This window comes from Adiantum capillus-veneris, chromosome 4, assembly GCF_014529385.1.
Source record: "Adiantum capillus-veneris isolate H3 chromosome 4, ASM1452938v2, whole genome shotgun sequence".
Taxonomy (NCBI): domain Eukaryota; kingdom Viridiplantae; phylum Streptophyta; class Polypodiopsida; order Polypodiales; family Pteridaceae; genus Adiantum; species Adiantum capillus-veneris.
In genome coordinates, this window is record NC_140934.1 from 106,177,913 (window position 1) to 106,193,494 (window position 15,582).

Below are 15,582 nucleotides of genomic sequence, written 5' to 3' on the forward strand. Positions count from 1 at the left end.
GACTCAATCCAATCCATCACAGAAGCAAAAAAGATTCTCTAACACAGATCGTTCAATTTCTTCATCTTTTTTGGGCTTCTCCTTCCTCCTTTGAGTGGCTATGCCCATGGCTTTGTCGACCCTCCTCGGCCATACAGGAGCCATTTCCCATGAATCGAGAGAGAGAGAGAGAGAGAGAGAGAGAGAGAGAGAGAGAGAGAGAGAGAGAGAGAGAGAGAGAGAGATCAGTATTGGATCTTTACATTACTTTTGTCCACCTGCACCACTTGCCTCTTCACCTGTAGCTTTAAGTGTATCTATATCTTTGGTAGACTGTATCTGAACTTCAGTTTCAGGTGCTTCTAGCATTACAATATCACTCTGAGTATCCAGTTGTTCAGGTTGATTATGTTTCTGTTGCTCCAACTACTTCTGCAATTCCTCATACTACTATTTTAGTTCATCATAATGTCTTTGCACAAAAAAATTCTCCTCTTTGGATTCTTCCTCTCCGTCAATACTTACTTCTATCTCAGCTGCAACCTCATCCATTGTATGTTCTTCAATGCTCTTACCCAACACTTCCTCGACAGTGTTCAATAATGCCTCCCCATGAGCATGCAGATGCTCCAGCTCATTCTCCTATCCTATGACTGGAATTGTATCTTTAATTAACTGCTCTTGAACTTCCTCATATGCATTATCCATCAGTATCACTTCACATTCAACACCCTTTGGTTCAGGTTGGTGATGAACTTGTTGTCCCCCCTTAGACTTCAAATGTATAAATGATCTTTCAGTTTAGTGAACTTCTTCTGCAACAATAAATTTTCTTCCTTAGCCTATTCTTCAACAAAGGCCTGGTATGGATTACTGAACACCGTAGCAGGTTCAAGTTCAGGTTCAAGTTCAGGGTCAAGTTCAGGTTTCTCTTCAAAGAAATTGAAGAAAGATTCAAGGTAGGATGAAAAATTTGCAACCATTAGACATTGCCTCTTGAACATATCCAATGTCTCTGCATGTAGATGAAACACTGGGAAACCTGATTTAGACTCCGTATGACTAAACAAATGATTATCCGAAAAATTTTGATTCAGGTTACACCAAAACTGATCTGCTTCTTCATCAAATTGATCTACTACATCATCAAATTGATCTGATTCAAGGCTTAAAAATAATAAGTTGAACTCTCCTTCACACATAAAAAACACCACTAAGATGGATTGCTCACATCCCCTTTCAAAAACATAAAGAAATCCACTTTGTACCTGCAAATCTCTCCAATCAAAGATATCTCTCTGAAACTGAAAACTTTGATGTGATGAATTCCTACATCATCAAGCTCAATATCAGTCCGCTTGCTTATTTCCCTTGCAACTTCAACTTCTTTTGGAATTTCAATTCGCTTTGCAACCTTCATATCTTCTGAAACTTGAACAACTTCATTTGTACTTTTGACATTATTTGCAGGTGGTATATCATCTTCAATGATAAAAATCTGATTTGAAGTTGACTGTTGTGTTCCCGCTTCCTCAGGATCTGTCATTGGAACTACATCATGTACTACATCTTGAACTTGACTCTTTTGAACTTCATCTTGTATCTGCTCTTTTATGATAGTATCCATCTACACTTGTACTTGATTTGAGCTAAGCTTCACCTGCTGATTCAGTTGATCATATTCTTGTTTTAAGTCATCATACTTCTTCTTTAGGTTTCTCTCATCTCCTTGTTTCCAAACATCCATCTTTGCATACTGTTCATTTTGTCTTAACTGCAATAGCTGAATCTTTTGGCCCTTCACCATCACAAATTGAGTGATCCTGTGAACACTTCTTGATTAATGATTGGTTCTCTTCTTGAAGTCGATCGATCATAAAAATGGCTTGATTTATCGCCACCTAATTTGAATATCTCTCATTTTTCAAATTTAATGAGAGATTGTTGATGATCATTGCTTGAGCAATAATCAGACTTTGAAACTCGTGAAATTCATAAATAAAATCTCTTTGCAAATCAATAAGTTTTTGTTCAAGGATCTGCGTTATGGAATTTTGTAAATCAGGGACCTTCGACATTGAAACTTGTAATTCAGGGACCTGAAATTCAAGATCTTTGTCTTCACAATCTGAATAAATCATATCCACTCCTGAAAATTGGATTTCAATCTTCAAAACTCCAAAAAACACTTCTCCATCTACACAAACACCCTCTTGAGTGTCACTTGCGGGATACTCCTCATCAAGATACATCGAAAACTGATTCATCACATCATCCTCATCATCAAAACACATTATGTATTTATCTATCTTCACCTCTTCCACTTCATTACACTAAAAATTGATCTCTTCCTGAATTTCAACCTCTTCAAGTTTGATGTCCAAGGTTGGTATATGGGTTGGTAAGTGGTATTGGTGGCTTCTTTGGCTCACTCCCACTTGCATTCCCTTCTTCTCGATTGCCAATTCTTCTTTTGGATAGCTCTTATTCTCTTCTTGCAAAGATACAAGTCTCTTTGATGTGAGGTTTGGGGATAGTTGGCAATCCTCTTGGCTCTCTTGGCTCTTGAGTTGCTCCTAACTTCCTCCTTCTTCCTTCATTATCTTTTGGACTACATCTCCCTTGCATTGAACAACATCTCCTTCTTGAATCAACTTCTTCTCTTCAATAATCTGAGTATCTACAACTTTGATCCCATATTCAAGAACATCAAAATCAGGTTGAAAAACTTCAGGTAATGAAAAAATCAAATTCAAGCTTTGAAACTTTAGTTTTTGAAACTGCAGGTGCCTGAAAAGTTGTTGGAAACTGAAAAATGACAACTTGAGGTTGTTTTAGGTTAGAACCACTAATAAGTTGATAAAAAGAAAATTGGACATCATCATCATCACTAAGATAATCATCAAACTCCTCTTCATACTTCCCTGAAAGACCTTCAACCGCTTCTTGCAACCTTGATATCCGCCTTACGGTTGAGCATGACTTCCTCTTCTTACCAACTCGACTATTATGCCAGTTGTGTGCATCATCAAGAAAATCAGAAAACCAACCTAGATCCTCTTGAGCATCACACATGTCTTGATGACATGATGCATTGTGAAAATGCTGCATAATATGATACAACTCCCTGCAAAACTTTGACATGCAATACTTGACACAAACATCCTCTTTTGGACAAGGCTTACACATGTAAGGACATCGCTTTGCACAGTTCATGTCTTTTTGACAAATAACACACTTTTTTTTTTCTTTGCCATTAATCACACATCAAAAGAATAGAGAGCATTTGTACCTCTTGAAACCCTGAAACTGCTTAAACTGCATTGCAGATTGAAATACCTAAAACTGCATTTTGCAAACTGAAAAACTATAATCTGCAATATGTACACACTTGAACTGCAAACTACGAAATGAAAATTATAGACTGCAAATTGCCTAAAATTGCAGATTGCACATTGCCTAAAACTGCAGACTGCACATAAACTGCGTACACAGAAATTGCACAGAAATTGTCAAGAACCTGCAAACACCTACAACTTGTCAACAATTGTAATTTTGATTTTCCCTCGCAGATTTGGGAAGAACTCCTTCAGGAACTTTGTTGCATACTCCTCAGACTCTTCTTACGGGGTTAGCCAATTTGAGAGTTCCCTCAAGTGGTCCAGGTTGACTAACATGTCAAGAACCTATTGAATTTGTGAGCTCCATATGGTTCAAGCTGAATTCAAACCAATTGTAGGAACCACTTCACCAATACTCCCAAGATTTCAAAATCTCGTTCCCATCTCTACAAAGAGACACCAACAAGATCGAGATGATGGCGGTTAAAGCACAAGAGAGAAACTTCGCAACATAACTGACTCATCATTCTCTTTGAGATTACTTGAATAAGCTCCCATGTCCATTAGGACACGCATAGTAGGATTGCCAAAGTGTTAGGGGTTTGCATCCCTAACAGATATTCAATGAAAACCACATAAAAAATACAAGAAATTGACTACAGGTGATTGCACATTACACCATGAAAACTGTAGACTGTGTGAACACAAGAGACCATGGCTAAGCAAGAGAAAGTATTGCGCTACCTTGTATTCATCATCAACGTCCATTAAATTCCTTAAAATGGAAGTACGACTGCAAAAAAACTACAAACTGCAAACTGCCTGTTGGTTACATCCGAAAATTGTTACATGCCATATGACCATTCAGGTATGCAAAAGTACCTAGACATTAGGCACTTGTGTAAACATGCCTCTGAAGCTTAAAGCTAAGACCTTAGTTAAAATCCAAAAAGTAAGTGCCCTGACAGATCAGGCACTAAAAAGCCGGTTGGTTGGCAGGAGGTGGTTGAGTAGAGTGAGGCGGGTAGGTGGGGCTAGGATATGGTGAACAACTACTACTAGTTGACATGGTAGGGGAGGAGGCACTCCACCGGTTGGAAGAATTGGTGTGTTGGGGGGTGTAGCTATGCCCGCGTCCTTGACCACAAAAAACATTCTCTACACGAGTCTTCTTGTGAGACTGAACATCTTGGGATGTTTTTCCAGATGCAATGACAGCTAGAATGAAGCTATCGGATTCCAACTTAGGGTTGAAGGTAGGAGGAGCTTGGTTGAATAAGATCGAGAGGGAAATTGCATCCTTGAGCTTTTGTCGATAGCAGAAGTGGACTAACGGGACTTTGATGGGCTCTTGTGCTTCCTTTTCTACCCAACTAAGAAATGCAATCGTGAATTTCTTGAGCGAGGAGGCCGGGAAGAATGAGGGGAGGTTGTGGAGTACAAGCCATAAGGCGTGATCAAACCAAAGTACATTATATTGTCCCCTCAATGATCACCTTGGCCAACATGCTCGCACCCGTACTGAATGAACGGGCAATGCACTTGGGTGGTATAGTTGGTATCCTTTCGGGCGGTAGAAATTACATTTTTCACACCCACCATACACCCAAAAGCTATACCACACCTTCGATTATCAAAGCTAGACATAGTAAATGGTGTGGCTACTAGAGTATTTTCCACAAGGCTAGAGGTACTAGAATCAGCGATTTGCTGAAGCCCAATCTTGACAGCAATTTTGTCCACATCATTAAGCAATAGAAGTAAAAAACTTTCTGTGAAGGGAGCCAAGAGTGTGAAATTACCGAAATCCCAAGCTTTATGGTGGGCTTCTCCCATGTAAATTTCCACTAGCCGATGGGGGATGTAGGGGTCTGGTGTAAGTGTTGAATGGTTTCTTACACAGGCTCTGGCTGGGAGTAGCGATGGTGAATTCCCGATTGGCGAGGTCTTGTTCCTCTTCACGGCAAGAGAAGGCTCTCAAAAGCAGTGGGGTGAGAGATTACACTTTTGGTGAAACCATTCAGGAGCTGCGTTTTGCACTGGTGCAGCAGAGGATCATTGTCCCATATCCTTCCATGAATCTCCTCATTAGATTGGGGGCCGATTCCAGCCACTCCTTCTGCTCACGGGCGTCTGTGTCCAGAATCGTTCACAAGTTTGCATGGATGTCCTTGAGCCTCTCGGTGGCTGCCTGTGGGTTTGAGCGTGCCAAGGCATAGAGCCGAAACCAGGCCACCATATCCAATGTTGTGATCAGCAGGTCAGGGGTCTCGTTGGCGATGCCCGCGCGATCCAGCTGCATTAACGTGCTGTGGAAACCGAGGTCCGAGATGCACAGGAGAAGTCCCTGCACGATGGGCGATAGAGATGGTGAAAGGGTATCGTACCCCATTTGGGAGTGAGCCCTATCCCAACCCAATTCCTAACCAATCAAGAAAGAAAAAGATTAAGATTAAGTTTTTTTTGAAAAAGATTCTGTCCATTTGTGTGACAGCTAGGTGTAGGTGTACATGACCTTCCAAGTGGAATTAATTAGGGTTTCCTTTATGCCCTTGGGGTATATAAGCCATATTTACAGGTTTTGGAGGGTGGTTCATACCCCTAGGATAGCTTAGACTCTAAGGTCCACCTCCAACCACAAGAGAGAAAGTAGGTTATTAAAAAATACAAAGACATTTTTTTGTTAAAAAACTTATTGAAAAAATAACAAGATGACATCTCCTACTATAATCCCTCCTTCAACACAATTTTCATCAAGCTAGCCACTTCCAAGAAGCTTCTATTATTGCGATAATGTACAGGGGTTTCCTCCCTAATGAGAGAGAGAGGGAGAGAAAGAGTAAGAAAAGCCTGCAGAGTTTGTAGGTCAATCCAGGAAATATGGCACCATCACCATACGCAAAACATAAGTTAGTATGAGGTGGAAGACAAGTGTCAAAAATAATTCTTACGTGTTATAGATGTCAAGTTAATACACTTATTCCTAGAGGTCAAACCTGTGTGGCAGTCTCCATCCAAAAAAACCAAAGAGTGAGGTGAGATGATGTTGCTTTGTCTTGCAGCCTGTAAGAGCACTTTTAGTGTAATGTGTCTCTAGTGAAGACTTGTCCCCTTATGTAGGTGCTTGCATTTGTTTGAAAAAGTCATTCCAAAAGGTGACTCTTAGAGAGAGAGAGAGTGTGAGGTAGAGGGACAAAGAGAAGGAGATTCCCTCATAAGTCGGTGGTGGAAGAGGAGGGGTATGGAGTTGAGGTATCTTCCAAATAATTCTAGTACTCATGAGGGAATGCCGCACGCTCAGAAGAGAAGAGGAGTGGGGTGTTTGAATGTTTTAACTTCCTATATAGGAGGTTACTCTAAGCCTTTGCGAAGGGTGTGTTCCCTCAACAAAAGATTCTTCTCTACTAAGAGGGTGTTCCCTTCAAGGAAGAGTCATGGGGAGAAATTCCAGCTTTAGTTTACCAAAAAAAGATTTAGGGGAGTAGAGAGAGAGAGAGAGAGAGAGAGAGAGAGATTTGGGGTTGGGGAGCAGTGCTCGAAAAAAAATCTAGATTTGTAATCTTATAAAGCCTCCAACTATGGAAGGAAGTAGGTTTCTTTCTGTTTTCCTAATAAAAAAAAGTAGAAAACTTGTAGACAAAGGTTAATTAAGTTTATCCCAAAGTTTTGCACTTCAAGAACCTACTACCCGGAACCTACTACCTGGAACCTAGGTATAGCAAGCAAAGATTTTTTCCTAGCAGAATTTGAAGCCATAAGAAAACCTTACATGAGAATTTGTTTGATGTGGTAGCTCCTAGATTGAGAGACTAATCAAAAGGATCTTACACCTTTAGCTTCATGCGTGATACTTCAAAAATAAGATCAAAGTTTCTTTCTGCATGGAAAGGTTGTCTACAAGAAGCAATTGAGATTCATAAACTTCTAAAAAAATTTGAGTACACATTGCTGAAGAAAACCTTGTAAAAGTGGAAGTGATTGAAAGGAAAAAAACCTGATTGGATTAATTTTAGAATTGGAAACTCTTATTACATATTATGTAGGCTCCTCTGTGTGTGTGTGTGTGTGTGTGTGTGAAAACCAGCCTGCACCATATAGTTCCTTGCTCCGATCTTGATGCAACAGCCAATGGTGGTGTCCATAGGAGCCACTTTTTTCCTCCTCTGAAAACTAGCCTTGAGTACTGCATGGCTCAAATCCGGCCACATAATCAATTGTCATGTGTCTATAACCTTAGTGTGGGCAATAAGATGTGGCCTATCTACTTTAGGCCACCCAATCCTAACAAGATAACACCTAGACATTGGGAACAAGGCCAAGTTGTGGTGCTCCATGTACTTAGATGCCCACTAGAAGTAATTGGTGTTTTCATCCTTGGGCAAGTACTTTCAAATCTCTAATTTATACTTCACCAATGTATATGCATCCTATGCGCCTACATCATCAATTGAAAGAAAAATGAAATATAACCTTGTGGGGGCGAGATTGAAGAGTGCTCATACTCGTGACTTTTGACGCACACTACTTTGTCTCTGGCTCCTAGCCATCAGTTGTGCTATGCTTAGAACTCATCCTAGATAGATGTAAACCCCTTGGATTTTTGCAGATTAGCACACGATGATTGTGCCATAAATACAATTGAACGACCAATTTGGTGATGGGGGTCTAGGGACAATATTCAATTTCCACACCGCAATAGTGAAAGGATTACCTTATTTACCGGCTAGAATTTTGTTGCACACTTTTGCATTTCATGATACTAATTGTGTTTCATTTTTCAATGCAGTCACCATGATGCAGCAGTCAGAGCAGGGAGGTTGTGACCCCCCTCAACAACCGGCTGTGTGTGTGTGTGTGTGTGTGTGTGTGTGTGTGAGAGAGAGAGAGAGAGAGAGAGAGGAGATTCCCTCATAAATCGGTGGTGGACGAGTGGGGGTATGGAGTTGAGGTATCTTCCAAATAATTCAAGTACTCATGAGGGAAAGTTGCACGCTTAGAAGAGAAGTGGAGTGGGGTGTTTGAACGTTGTAACTTCCTATATAGGATGTTACTTCAACCCTTTAGGAAGGGTGTGTTCCCTCAACAAAAGGTTCTTCTCTACGAAGCCTGGTGTTCCCTTCAAGGAAGAGTCATGGGGAGAAATGCTAGCCTGTGAGAGAGAGAGAGAGATTTGGGGTTGGGGAGCAGTGCTCAAAAACACCTAGATTTTTAATCTTATAAAGCCTCCAACTATGAAAGGAAGTAGGTTTCTTTCTATTTTCCTAATAAAAAAAGTAGAAAACTTGTAGACAAAGGTTAATTAAGTTTATCCCAAAATTTTGCACTTCAAGAACCTCTACTCGGAACCTAGGTATAGCAAGCAAAGATTTTTGCTTAGCAGAATTTGAAGCCATAAGAAAACCTTACATGAGAATTTGTTTGATGTGGTAGCTCCTAGATCGAGAGACTAATCCAAAGGAACTTACACCTTTAGCTTCATGTGTGATACTTAAAAAATGAGCTCGAAGTTTCTTTTTGCATGGAAAGGTTTTCCACAAGAAACAATTAATATTCATATACTTCTAGAAAAAATTGAGTACACGTTGTTGAAGAAAACCTCGTACAAGTGGAAGTGATTGAAAGAAAAAAAACCTGATTGGATTAATTCTAGAATTGAAAACTCTTATTACATAGTACATAGTCTCCTGTGGCTCTCTCTCTCTCTCTCTCTCTCTCTCTCTCTCTATCTATCTCTAAAAAAGAGCTTGCACCATACAGTTCCTTGCTTCTATCTTGATGCAACAGATGATGGTGGTGTACATAGGAGCCACTTTTTTCCTCCTCTCTGAAAACTAGCCTTAAGTACTGCATGGCTCAGAGCCGGCCACACAATCAATTGTCATGTGTCTATAACCTTAGTGTGGGCAATAAGATGTGGCCTATCTGCTTAAGGCCACCCAATCCTAACAAGAGAACACCTAAAAATTGGGATCAAGGACAAATTGAGGTGCTCCATGTACTTAGACGCCCACTACTAGAAGTAATTGGTGTCTTCAAAACTCCAACACTGGCTACACCAATTATGCACCAAGCTGTAGATGTGCTATAGTGCACAACATTTCCTTTTCATTGTATAGGGCCTTGGGCTCATTTAGGAGTTCCAAAGTTGTATGAGTCTAAGCTAAAGAGCTCACTTTATCCCATAGTTGAAGGGTTTGAGGCCCAAATCTATAAAAGAGCCCTATGCTTGATGAGAAGTCATTCTTGGATGAGGACTCCTCTTTGTAGAGTGGATGGTCCTGAGGGTCCTGGGCTTTCCATGCCCATGTAGCTCTTGATTTCTAATAATCAATTACACTTTCTCTTATTAGTCTTCTTTGCTTGATTATGTGGAGTCAGATTGTATTAGATCTCTAATCCCTTTTTTGAGTTAATCTATTGTATCCACACATGCGTAGTCATATTGAGGGGTTGTGCCGGAATGGACACACTAATGCGGAGTAGGTATGTTAATTGCATGCTTGTGTAGTTGTGATTAAGAGTTGTGAATAAGAGTGATTGATGTGAGAGGTTAATTTCAACCGCATGATTGTGTGCAAGTGATTAGTGAGTAGAAATGTGTTGTTGATTAGAGGAAGCCCTTTCCATGGCTTCTCTCTATGATGAGTAGAAGGATCCCTTGAATCCTCTATGTCTATACATCTTAGGCTCGTGCTTCCATGCCCTAGCCGGGTTGCTCGATCCACGATTTGACAATTTTGTGGGTTGCGATTAGGTTGTTCTACAACGCATCCCTACATTTGGCGTCGTTGCCGGGAATCGATAACCCAAGCTAGTGGGTTTAGGATGTGTAGAATAGAGTAATTTCATTACTAATTTCTCGGTTTTTGAGTTTGTGTAACTTAATTTTGGTGTGATTTGATGATGATTGTGCAAGAAATTGGTGCTAATGTTGAGTTATGGATACCCCAAACCCCCAATCTCACTAATTTCATGCTAATTTCTACTAATTTTGACTAACCTTGCTAAACTAACCACTAACATTTGAAGTGTAAAGTATGTGAAATCCCCTTGCAAGAGGTGGAATCATCACTCTAATCAAGTTAATTGTACCAATTTATGCTTAATTTGATTATTTGAGTGTGTGATTTTTTGACCTACGAATGGTCAATTTTGGAACCGATTTGATGATGCACATACTTGTGTGTGCAATGATGCGACTTCATGTGGAGCAAAGGAATAGCTTGGAGTGTAATTACGATGTAAGTGCACTCACTTGTTATGTCAATTTTTGATTGATAAATGTGATTTCATTTGCTAATTATTTTCTAAAATTAGGTGTGTAACACAAATTGACCTACACTTTGCACCTAATTTGATACACTTTGAATGAAATTGATAGTCAAATTGTGACTAATAAACTTTGTGTGTATCCAAATAATTCTTAATTCTCATCAAGAATTCTTGTGTGTGCATAAAAATCATTGTGTGTGTGCACACACCAAAGAGGGGAAAAACTGTCAAAATTTCCAAGTGTGTGTGCAGCTAATCTTGAATGTGTGCATACATAAAAATTGATGGAATTGATGATATATGAGTATGAAATCATGTAAATGATGTGTATGTTAGGCTAATTCAATCATTGGATAAACCTAATTGCCCAAAAATTGGGCAAAAATTGAGTGTGTGTGCCCATCCATGACCACTTGATTTTCAATGATTGATGATCAATTGGGATACCTAAATGGTTTTTGATTGTGAAATAATCATAAAAAGTGTGTTCAATGATTAGGTATAAGCCTAAAGTGAATGCCAATTGAGCCAAATTTGTATTTTTTGCGTAATTTTTTAGTGTGCGCATTGCTTGATTGGGTCAAAATAGTGTTAATTTTTTGGAAACTGAGCTTGCATGCATTCACTTATGCTTTATTGAGTTTGAATTTGTGCATTGTAATGTGAAATTGATTGGTGAATTGCAAAAAAAAAAAGACCTAAATTTGGGTGTGTGTGCCTACTCAATCGCATGTGCAATCCGGTGCTTGAATGAATAATTGGTATTTTTTACCAATTATGATGATTAATTTGGCTATATAGTTGATGTGTGTGCCTACTTAATGGCAATTGATATCCAATTTGGAATGAATGATTTTGGTGATGATCACTAGTCATAATGATTGAATAGACCTAAACCATTGAGTGTGTGTCGTCAAATCAATTGATCGAGAAGAATGATTCAATTGCGCATAATTGAGAATGATTTTGGGTAATACCATTGTCATGTATGTCTATATGATAGGATATGGTAAAAAATGATTAATTTGTACGTCCATGAGTTACCCATTATCATGAGCTTCAAGCTTTGTAAAACCGTAAATGACAGATCCAAATGGGGTTTGAGTGATTTTGATATTAGATATGAGCAATTTTGCAATGATTGAATATCAAGTTGGATTGGCCGATGAGAACTTGTGTGCTCATTGAGTGTATATGCACTATGCAATAACCAATTGATAGGTTTTAATGTCAAATCGGTGCATAGAATAATTACTCTCAATCAAAGACATTATGTCCAAAAGAGAATAAATTAAATTATTATTGAATCAAATTTTTGCATGTATTGATCGAACGATTTTGAGAGATGTTTTGGTGTAGTGATCCAAATGCCAAATGACAACAATGGTAGTTTAAATTGAAATAGATCAATGCATTACTAAGACCTTATCTAAGGAGCTTAGGTGTTACCATTGGGATACAAACATGCATATACTCACGCTTCTCTCTTTTGTTCTCGGTCATGCGTACAACTCAATTCGTGATTTCATTGATGCCTAGTGATGCAAGACTCATCATACACACATACACTTGTTCTTTGACATACATTGCTTGCCGTGGCTCAAACTCACTCATGCCGACATATAGTCATAACACCTTGTCATGATGGGAAGCTTGCCTTTAAAAAAATAAAAAATAAAATAAAAAAATAAATAAAGGAAAAGCCTCCGCAAGCCAACTGGTTGTCTCGGCAGGTTCCTGTTCCTGGCCTGCTGACTGCGAAAGCTATGGAATCGGATTTCATCTCCTACCTCGCCCACTTATCTTGGCTTGACCACACACACACACACACCCATTTTTGAATTTTCCATGCCTAGCTCATAGCGCTACACAACTCACACACACCCTTTTCTCACAAGAAACCAAACCCCACCATGGTCTCCTGCAATTTTGGCGTCTTCATAGACACTATGAAAATCTCCAAGTGTTTACCGCGCTGTTTTACTGTGTTTTGTAGAGAGAAGGTGTAAATTCAATGAGAGAAACAAGAGAGAGGAGGGCGGGGTTTTTTTTGTGTGTTTAAAGTATTACCATGACTGTATCCGTTGTTATTACCGGTATTATTACCGCGGTTATTACCACGTCCATTATCGGTGTTATATCCGCTGCCCAAATTTAGCGGCTAAACTTTCAAATTCTGGATTAACTACCCCCCTCCCCCCCCCCCCCCCCTTCAAATTTTGGTGTTTCCCTCCTCTCAATAAAAATTAAAGAGTATTGTATATAATTTTCAATTATAAAAATGAAGAGAAAGAAAGAGAGAGAGAGAAAGAGAAAGAGGGGGGAGAAGGAGGTGGGGGATATAAGGCCCGATCCAGACGCTACGGTGGAAATGCTTTCCACAAGGGCGTTTAAGTTGCATGGAAAAAACCTATTTGCTGCAATAGATATCACCTTCCTCCGGGCCCACCATTTTTCTTCCGGCACCCCCCCGCTCGGAAGAGCTGCTGGCCTCTCTCCACCTCTCTCTGTTTTTCGCTCTTCTTCCTCCAACACCGTTTAGACGAGGCGGCGGTAGACCTGCAAAAAGTCTTTCTTCCTCTAGTCTCGTTTGAACCAAGCCTAAGAATATCCTTGTTTACAACTAAAATAATCATTTTCAATTGATTAACATAATTGAGCATATTCTCAAATCTAAAGAGAGAAAGAGGAGGGAGAGAGAGGTGAATGGATTACACGATCAAAAAACTTCATAACTACAAAATGTTTATGAACCATCTTCCAAAAGATCTCTACATGAAGCATCATCCAATTCTAAGCCCATGGCTCCTAAATCAATAAAAAGAGAAACGGAATTGTCGTTTGTGGATGCATTGCTAGCTTCATCATCTTCGAGTTCGCCATCCTCCATCTCATCATCTTCATCATCATGACAATCATCCTCGCTAAGACTTGTTGCCGCCGGACTTGATTCATCAACCTCCCTCTCCTCTGTTTCCACCTCATCCAAAGTCGGAGGTGGAAGAGGGTCGAAGATAGTCTCCACTTCATTAGTGGAAAAAATGGTCCTTCGAGGTGTTACGGGAATTACGAACCAAAGTTTTGGTTGGTGTATTGCTGGATATAGATGACCTATAAAATAGAAGCTCAAAGTGAGTAACATTGGTATAACTAACGATACAACAAGTAAATAAGAATAAAAAAGGTACATGTCACTCACCTGCTCACAATTGCGTGGTAAAACTAAATTGTCATACCTCCCTGTGTGATGCACACTAGAGTCCACCATGTAGAGGCCATTCTCATGTCGTCTAGACACATTTGCAAACCACTTACAATCAAAGATGAAGCTATGAAAGGTTCTAAAATTAACCTTTAGTATCCTTTCAATAGTTATGCAATACCTAGCTTCATCACCGTTTGGGTCAAAGTTGCCCATGATGGCAAAATCCATGGTGGTTCTACGCTCGTCAATGTGGCGCGTACGAAAGTGACGACCCTTTGACCAGATAGAGTTAAAGGAAAGGCACTACAAAATAGAAAAATATATTAATTTATCAAATACATATTAAATATAATTCAATAAATAACGAGACAATATGGTTTAGGTATATGAGTACTCTACCTTTGGTACGCAGCCTCGTGCATACTCCCATTCTTTGTTGGTGATGTCTTGTTCGCACGCTTTTGCCTTGGTCATTCTCTCATGAATCCACTCTGCACTAATGAGATCTGGGAAACATGCAAGGTGTCTAGGCACTGGGGGTGCCCTCCTTCCTCCATGTGCTTGTTTCCATGCTTTCCTCTCTTGCAAACGCCTGTACTTTGCCACTATCCACAAGTCCACCCACTTGGTCATAATCTTTGCATTGAGAATGAAAAAGTTATCGACCACTCATGATAGATTCATATCCATGTTAAGTAGTTTCCCCTTTTTACTTGTCAAGTGTGAAGTCATCCTTGAATCTTCCTCGTCGAACCACATGTGAGGCATTGAAGGATCAACTTGTGCCAAATACTCTGATATGTAAACAAATGCTTCTTGAACAATCCACCCTTCGGCCATATATGCCTCTGGTTGAGACCGTAGCCGCACAAAATATTTGAGAGTCTTTAAAAAACTCTCTAAGAATAACATCCATCGTGCGTGCACTACTCCACATATAGCTATCTCCTCCACCACGTGAACCAAGAGGTGAATTTGACTAAGAAGGACCGATTGAGGAAATGCATCTTCAATGGCACACACAGTTTTTGTTGCAAGTGTTTGAGCAGCAGGGATAGCATCTATTTCGATTTCCTTGGAGCTCACAAATCTGCAAGAAAACACACAAGGATACACTAAGTGCTAGTTGAAATTATTGTGTACATAAAAAAGGTGTAGTCAAGCGGAGTCTTATGGTGTACCTTACTAGCTCTCCTAATTTGAAAATAGTGTCCCTGACTTTCTTGTCTCGACATATACACATACTCACCACCAAAATGAACTATAATGTAAATCAGGAAAAGAAAAAGTGATAGATAGTCATACACACAAACTATAGATAGAATAGGAAGTATGAAAGAATACCTGAAGCATCTTATGCCAATCGTGGGACTTCAACCTATACAATTGAACGCTTACACCCTTTTTCGCTTTTGTGAAAGCTCTCTTTAGCGACCTCATGTGCAAATAGAGGCAATGGTACCTTTTGGAAATGATTGTTTGGATAGTGCTAGATGAAATAGAGAGAGAGAGAGAGAGAGAGAGAGAGAGAGATAAATGAATAAAGAGAGAGATTTAAAGAGAGGGAGAGAAATAGATAAAGAGAGAGAGAGAGAGAGAGAGAGAGAGAGAGAGAGAGGTAGAGAAATATTAGATAAAGACAGGTAAATGTTAAACAGAGAGAGAGAAATAGATAAAGAAGGAGAGAAAGTGTTAGATAGAGAGAGAGAGAGAGAAATAGATAAAGAGAGAGAGAGAGGGGAGAGAGATGTTAGATAAAGAGAGGTAAATGTTAAATAGAGAGAG

At 39.6% G+C, this 15,582-nt stretch overlaps 1 long non-coding RNA gene across 1 annotated transcript; it reads right to left on the reverse strand.

Annotated features, from left to right (window-relative positions):
• Positions 1-3,410: 3,410 nt before the first annotated feature.
• LOC147459747 (uncharacterized) lies at positions 3,411-5,975 on the reverse strand. Its single transcript, XR_015187908.1, has 2 exons — positions 5,123-5,975; positions 3,411-3,766 (listed from the first exon to the last, which is right to left on the reverse strand). It is a non-coding gene; the product is annotated as an uncharacterized LOC147459747 (long non-coding RNA).
• Positions 5,976-15,582: the final 9,607 nt, after the last annotated feature.